The following is a 6,467-nucleotide window of genomic DNA, read 5'->3' on the forward strand; positions in this document are numbered from 1 at the left end:
CTAAAAGAAATCAAATGGTGGCTTGAGGAGGGAATGATTCACAGAGAGCCAGGAGTGTTAGGCCACTGTGCAATAAAAAATGAGATTGTATTATATCTGTTCTGATAGTTTGTGGGTTAATTCGGTTGAATGGCCAATGAGGGAAAAAAAGGGCAAAGGCAGCAGAGAATTAAGAGCTTAAACTGGACTTTATTGGCAAAACCAATGTTATCAAGGTTGAGGAAGATGGCTGTGAAGAGAGGAACAGAAAGAGTAGGTTAAAACCAGAAAGGACAAGTGAAGATGTGAATTCAGAGACTGGCAAATTGTGTTTAAAACAGATGAAGAAAAGGCCCATCTTAAAATTAGAAATGGCAGCTGTTGTAAGGTAAAAATAAAGTTTTTGGAATGGCAGGAGGTGGGTTTTAGATTTGCTCTCTTTTTGTTACTGTTGCCGCTGTCATCCTTTGTTATTAAAGATAACCCTCATTTCATATCCCACCTCCACATTTACAGTAATTGCTAATGTTCGTTATCTTGTCACAATATTTTGATCTATGCGTAAGAATTTGTGAGTGAAAGTGTTTGGTCATCAGTGGAGTGAAAACAAGATTCAGTCAATGCCTCTGTCAACATGCAAAACCAGAAGGTGTGAACAGAAATGTGCTAGTTGCCTACTGATGGATCTTCCACTCTTCCCCTACAGAGTAGTCTACTTGAAATTTAACACCTGGTACACTAAAACTTTGTGGGATTCCAAAGAAGAAATCACTTTATACTCAGGTAGCAAGAAGAAATAAATAATCTAAGGAAACATGATAAATGCATTCCCTTGTCTCAGTCTCTGGCTGGTGGGTGGATTTGCTTCTCTCCCTTATTGACCTGACACATGTTTTTGAGTGCCCCAGATCATGGGACTATTCTTCTCTGCTCCAGGCTGATTTGCTTTGGCAGGTCTAGTCTTGCATTTAAACAGAACTTTACATTCTGAAAAAAATGCTTCTGTTTTGCTGCCCTAACACTTCTTCAGGGGCTCTGGAAATCTGTCTGTCTTCTGATTTGCCTTCTGTCTTCTATTTTTGGTTATTTCCCTCTCTCATCTTCACAAGCTTTTGGCAGAAAACACCTATAAAAATACTTCCCTTGCTCAGACAGCTTATGTACCATACTCATTATTTAGTCCTCACAGTCATACAAGTTAATAGCTATTCCTTGTTCTTCATCTGGTGAGGATGTAATAAAGCACAAAACTTCATGCACGATGTGTGTTAATGTGATAGGATTTTGTATGGTAGTAAATACTCTGGCTAAGCAAAGCTGTACCAGAATTGGCTATGGAACATGTCTTAAGCTTCTACAGGCATAATGATCTGAATTTTAAAGAAATTGAACTTGAAATAGAAACAAATTCACACACCAGTTTCTAAAATACTATGTCAGATCTGTATCTATTTTCCACAAATTATTGTTTAAAAATAAAGCATATTAAACAAAACACAAATGATCTCAACCTTCTCAAGGAAATACCTTATAAAATGGAGTTGCATTGATCTTTCATTTCTTTTGGGACTTGGAAAACTACCCTGGCATAACACAGACCGTTTTAAAGTTGAAATTTCAGAAGATATTTAGGTTCACTTTCTACCTTGTACTTCTTCTGGACCTGATTATAAGGATGGCAAAATGAAAGAAAGTATCAGATAAAAATGCATGTTTTTCTCTTAATTTTTTATATATATTAGAAGGTTATCATATTACTTACTATGCCAATTTTCAAACAAATTTTTGTGGGGGTTTATAAGACAATTTGTGATATGTTTTTGGTTTATAATTACGTGTCATTGTATGCAGTCACAGTCACTTTTAAAGAGATAATATATAATTAACTCCTATAACTGAATTCAACGGACATGAAGTTCATTATATATATGTATTATACACAGCGTTTTCTTACCACAACATTGAAGGAATAAAAACATCAGACCTAAACATTTTGCCATATACATCCAATTATCTGATTAAATTCAGTTATAGAAAGCCATTATTTACAAACAAAAAACCAAGCAACTAGAACTGATGTTCTACACGTTATCTTATAGCAAGATGCATGTGTTTTCTAAGTATGCCTCAATGAGATAGGCTCTGAAAAGACAGTGACTATATGATTAAATATAAACATTTTATGTTTCTGGGAAATGAATGCCCCCTTTTTTTTGGAAAAAGAAGAGGGTTCAGAAATGCAGCTTGAAGCTAATATGTCCTAAATTTTGGTCAATATTTTGTTCAATACTCTTTCATAAATGTGTCCTATATAATAAAAATTAAATAATTCCAACTCTGCAGGAAAATACCAAAAATATTTATTTCAAAATAAGCAGTTACAAATTTTTAAGGTTGTGTACATCCTCAACCAAATTTTCATGCATATTCTTTAGAAAGGCAACAAGAAAAAGATAACTACTTCATACTGCCCAATTGAAATTAATCACTATTGACTGCTGTATCACTAACATTTCATCCTGAAGTGTTGTCTGAAAATACTCTTCACTGTTCTACGTGTCCAAGATCAATGCCTTGAGCATCACTAGTTAGATAATTTAAACTTGTGCAGTGTTATATATAAAAAAAAAAAATTGTAGTTTTTCATAAGGTGCTGCTCATTTTCCAGAATACTACAGTCAGATGTTGCAAAGCTTTATATAAGAAAGTTTTGATATTAATAAAGCATCTTTTAATCTTTTCAGCTTTCAGAAGACTATATATTTATATCTTTGTTGTCAAAGTGGTACTACTTTTGACAATGTGCTATGGCATGATTGCTTTTTCTACATGCTTGTCCATTCCAGGCCTTGGTTCCATAACGAGCAGAAGAATTACAAGGAGCATTGCTATAAAATCTTAAACCTTTTAACGTACATTTGCAAAGGCATTATGGTAGTGTGCAATCCAACATATGCAGGTAAATAAACGGTTGCTAGGCTAGCTATGCTTTTTGATCAATACCATTAATAATCATTAAATAAACATTCTCTCAAAATAGTAAAGGGATTTTTTTTACAAGAAAAGTTAGAAAACCTTTTGTCATTAACATCAAGGGGTATAGAAATTTATGGAAGAATATTCCATATTTCATGAGTTGTAAAACATGTTTAGAATTTACATCTTTACTATACATGAACAAATCTTTTAAATGAAAATAGAATAGAGATGAGTGCAATGAGTTACTAGTCATTAAAACACTGGGATAGACTTTCTGCAGAAAACATCCTACTTCACATTATAAGCAAGACTGTAAGTTTGATGAGAGAGGTATTGTAAATTTATATTTTTCAAAAGTAATCTATTAATAAAAACAACAATTGATCTGAATCTAGTAGCAAACATGAAGAGAATTCAGTGTATAGTTTCAGTGGAACAGTAAATTTTACAGAAAAGTCTAAAAGGAGAAATGTATAATTATAAAAGATTTGCCTGTCTAAATGGAAGAATGTATGGAATAGGATTTGACAGGGATCTCTCCTGGAGTCCAGCGTTCATTGTTTTCCCTAATCACCTGGCTAATGAAACAGGGAACAGGCTTACTGTATTTGAAACCACCAAACTTGGATTTTTTTCCCCGCTTATGTTTGAGGACAAGATATAAAATAGAAAAATGGTGTTAACAAACTGGAGAAATGTTCTGAAAAAAAAAATGTACTTCATCAAGGGTAAGTGCAAGATACTACTTTGAGATAAGGATGTGAGCTGCCTAAACAAGGAGTCCGGGTTGTGTTCCATTTCACCAGCTCAGCAATTTCAAAAAGAGGCAGCTCAGGAAATATAAACAAGGCTATAGCTTACAAGAACGAGAAATTGATCCTTTTGCTCAATTAAATTCACCTCAGGATTTGATAATAAGGTGCTTCACTTTAAGCACATGTAGAATATCTGGAGAAAATTCAGAGGGGGCCAGAGCAAATGGTGATAAGTTTAGGACACATTTACTGGGAAGAACTGAATAACTGTGTTTAGCTTAGGAAGAGTATATACTGTATAGGGGTTAATAATGGTTTTCGAGCATGTAAAAGATGCTGCTAAGTAGCAGAATATAATATTTTCTTCTTGTCCGTTGCAGTTAGAACAGACTAACAGACTGGTATCAAGGAAGATTTAGACTAGGAAGTCTGGAAAACTTCATAGTGTTAAGGATAATGAAGCAATGGAATTGACATTTAGGAAAACTGAGGAGTCTTTGATATTGGTGATCTTCACATCACCAACGTGCTTTTAACTGGTACCAGGTGGATGTCTGTGGAAAAAGGCAGAGTTTTGATAAAGGCCACTGAAGTGTAATTTATGATGTACCAAGACACATCCTTAGATGCCTGATGTTTATAGGTATAATTAGCTGGCTCATTTTCCTTATTTGCTGCGGTCTTGTGTTGCTGTGTGATTGTGGAACAGACTGCTAGACTGTGCTTGTAACTGAGTTTATAGGAAAGGAAAATACTTTACCTGTTTTAGAAGATAAAAAAAGTAGCTAATCACACTATTTTTAAATGGGGGAATTCTATCAATAATGCGTGTATGGAGGGAAGAAGGTAGACCAGGAGATATGTACCAGCAAAGCAGTCAGAAAAAAATGTTTCCTGTTACAGTTAGACACAGCATGTAATGAAACACTAGGAATACCATGAAAATGTATTGAAACACTGTGCTACCACTGCTCGGGTTATTTTTTTTTGTTATGCAATGAACAATGAAGGTATCTTACACCCCTTGTTACACATTGTGTCTTGATCTATTTTGTGATACCGTATCAGAAAATAACACAAAATCTACAGAGCCCTCCATACAGTACCTTATTTTGAATTTGGAAATGCCATGCTTCTAAGGGCTTCAGGTTTTGTGAGATATGAAACCAGGATTTGATTTATTGACTAACATGTCTCCAGCATGTCAAGCTGCTGACACAGTGTACACAAGCGAATATTCAGTCTTTCTTCTTTCAGGCTCCAGCCAGAGGGCAGCAGTGCACTGTGCAACTTTCCTCTGAGATCTCAAGCTCTCATTCTGCGCTGAAAAATGACACATTAAACTACACCTATATATTTTATATATATACTTACAATATTTTAAAAACACTAGTATGACAGCTGAAAGCTAATCCATATCTTTGTCATTTGTTCAGTTAAGCTTAGTTAACTGTTGAATTTGCATGGCCTTTTCAGTAAAGGATGCACTATAGGACTCAAAATATGATTTAAATCTTAATAACTTTATATAAATCTTAATCTACTAAAAGGTGTACATCTATATTTGTGTGTGTGTATGTGCATCATCTTTATGCATTCTTTAACAACACTGCAACAAAAATACAAGTCACTTAATGGCAGTATTCAGTATTTATAATTGAATGTACGCTGTCGCTGGAAGTTCTCTCATAATTCCATCTTGTGAAAATGCTTTGGGCAGTCTATTTGCTTCTAGGGACTGTCATTTTACCTATACCCATTCCCATCCTTTCCAACTCATTGTTCCTGTCTGCTCTAGGAAAATCATAAATACATAGTACATAAATGCACCCTAGACACACCTATTCCAACTAGCTTTCTATTCCTGAGCAGTAAATTCTTGGGATTTAGCTACACAGCCTAGATATCAAACAGCACATGGGATAGACATTTTTAAGTGGTTTTGGCTACATTTATATATATGGCTTTGCTCTGCAAGTCTGCTTTTCACATATTAAATCTCTTCACAAAGTTGCAGTATCCAAGCCTTGACAATTCCCCTTCCTCCAACCCTTTTGCTGCAATAGCTTCATGATCTTTTACAGTGAGGAGCTCAAATATGTTTAAAATTCTTTAAATGCTTCAAACAAAAAGTGATCCTGCAAGGTTGTTGCAAAGCATTAGTTTACCTGGTCCGAAACGCTGTTGTTTTGAAGCATTTTCATACACCACCTGTGGAAAACAAATGTGGTCCCAGGATATGGCAGTAAAGGAAGTAAAGAGGAGAGGAACTATTTACAAACAATTCCACTAAACATATATTGTAGACTTGAGCAGGGGAAGAAAGATGTGAAGAGGTTTCAGCAGGTGAGAGCGCTCTGTGCAAGCCCTAATTCATCACCTGAGAAAAATCCAGAAAAGCAGCAGTCAGGAGACCAGCTCCTGGATAAATGATTGGTTGAAGGTGAGAAACCACTTAGCTGAGTTTGCAACTACAGACCAATTTTCTTTGATTGAAGGTATGCAACAACAATTGTTCAATTTAATCTGTAATTTAAGTGTGCTTTTTTATTTCTTTGCTGACACTAAACTCTCATCATAACAACATCCACAAATAGTGCTTTCTACCATCTCACACTGGCTATAATATTCCATCCTGGGAAATGTTATATCCTTAGTTTTTCACTGCTTTTTTTTCATTTGGCTTATAAAGCTACAACATGCCTGAGATAGAACCCGTTACCACTAACAGGATTGCAGTTAACACATGACATT

This window comes from Egretta garzetta, unplaced genomic scaffold (genome assembly GCF_000687185.1).
Source record: "Egretta garzetta isolate BGI_Z169 unplaced genomic scaffold, ASM68718v1 scaffold55, whole genome shotgun sequence".
NCBI lineage: Eukaryota > Metazoa > Chordata > Aves > Pelecaniformes > Ardeidae > Egretta > Egretta garzetta.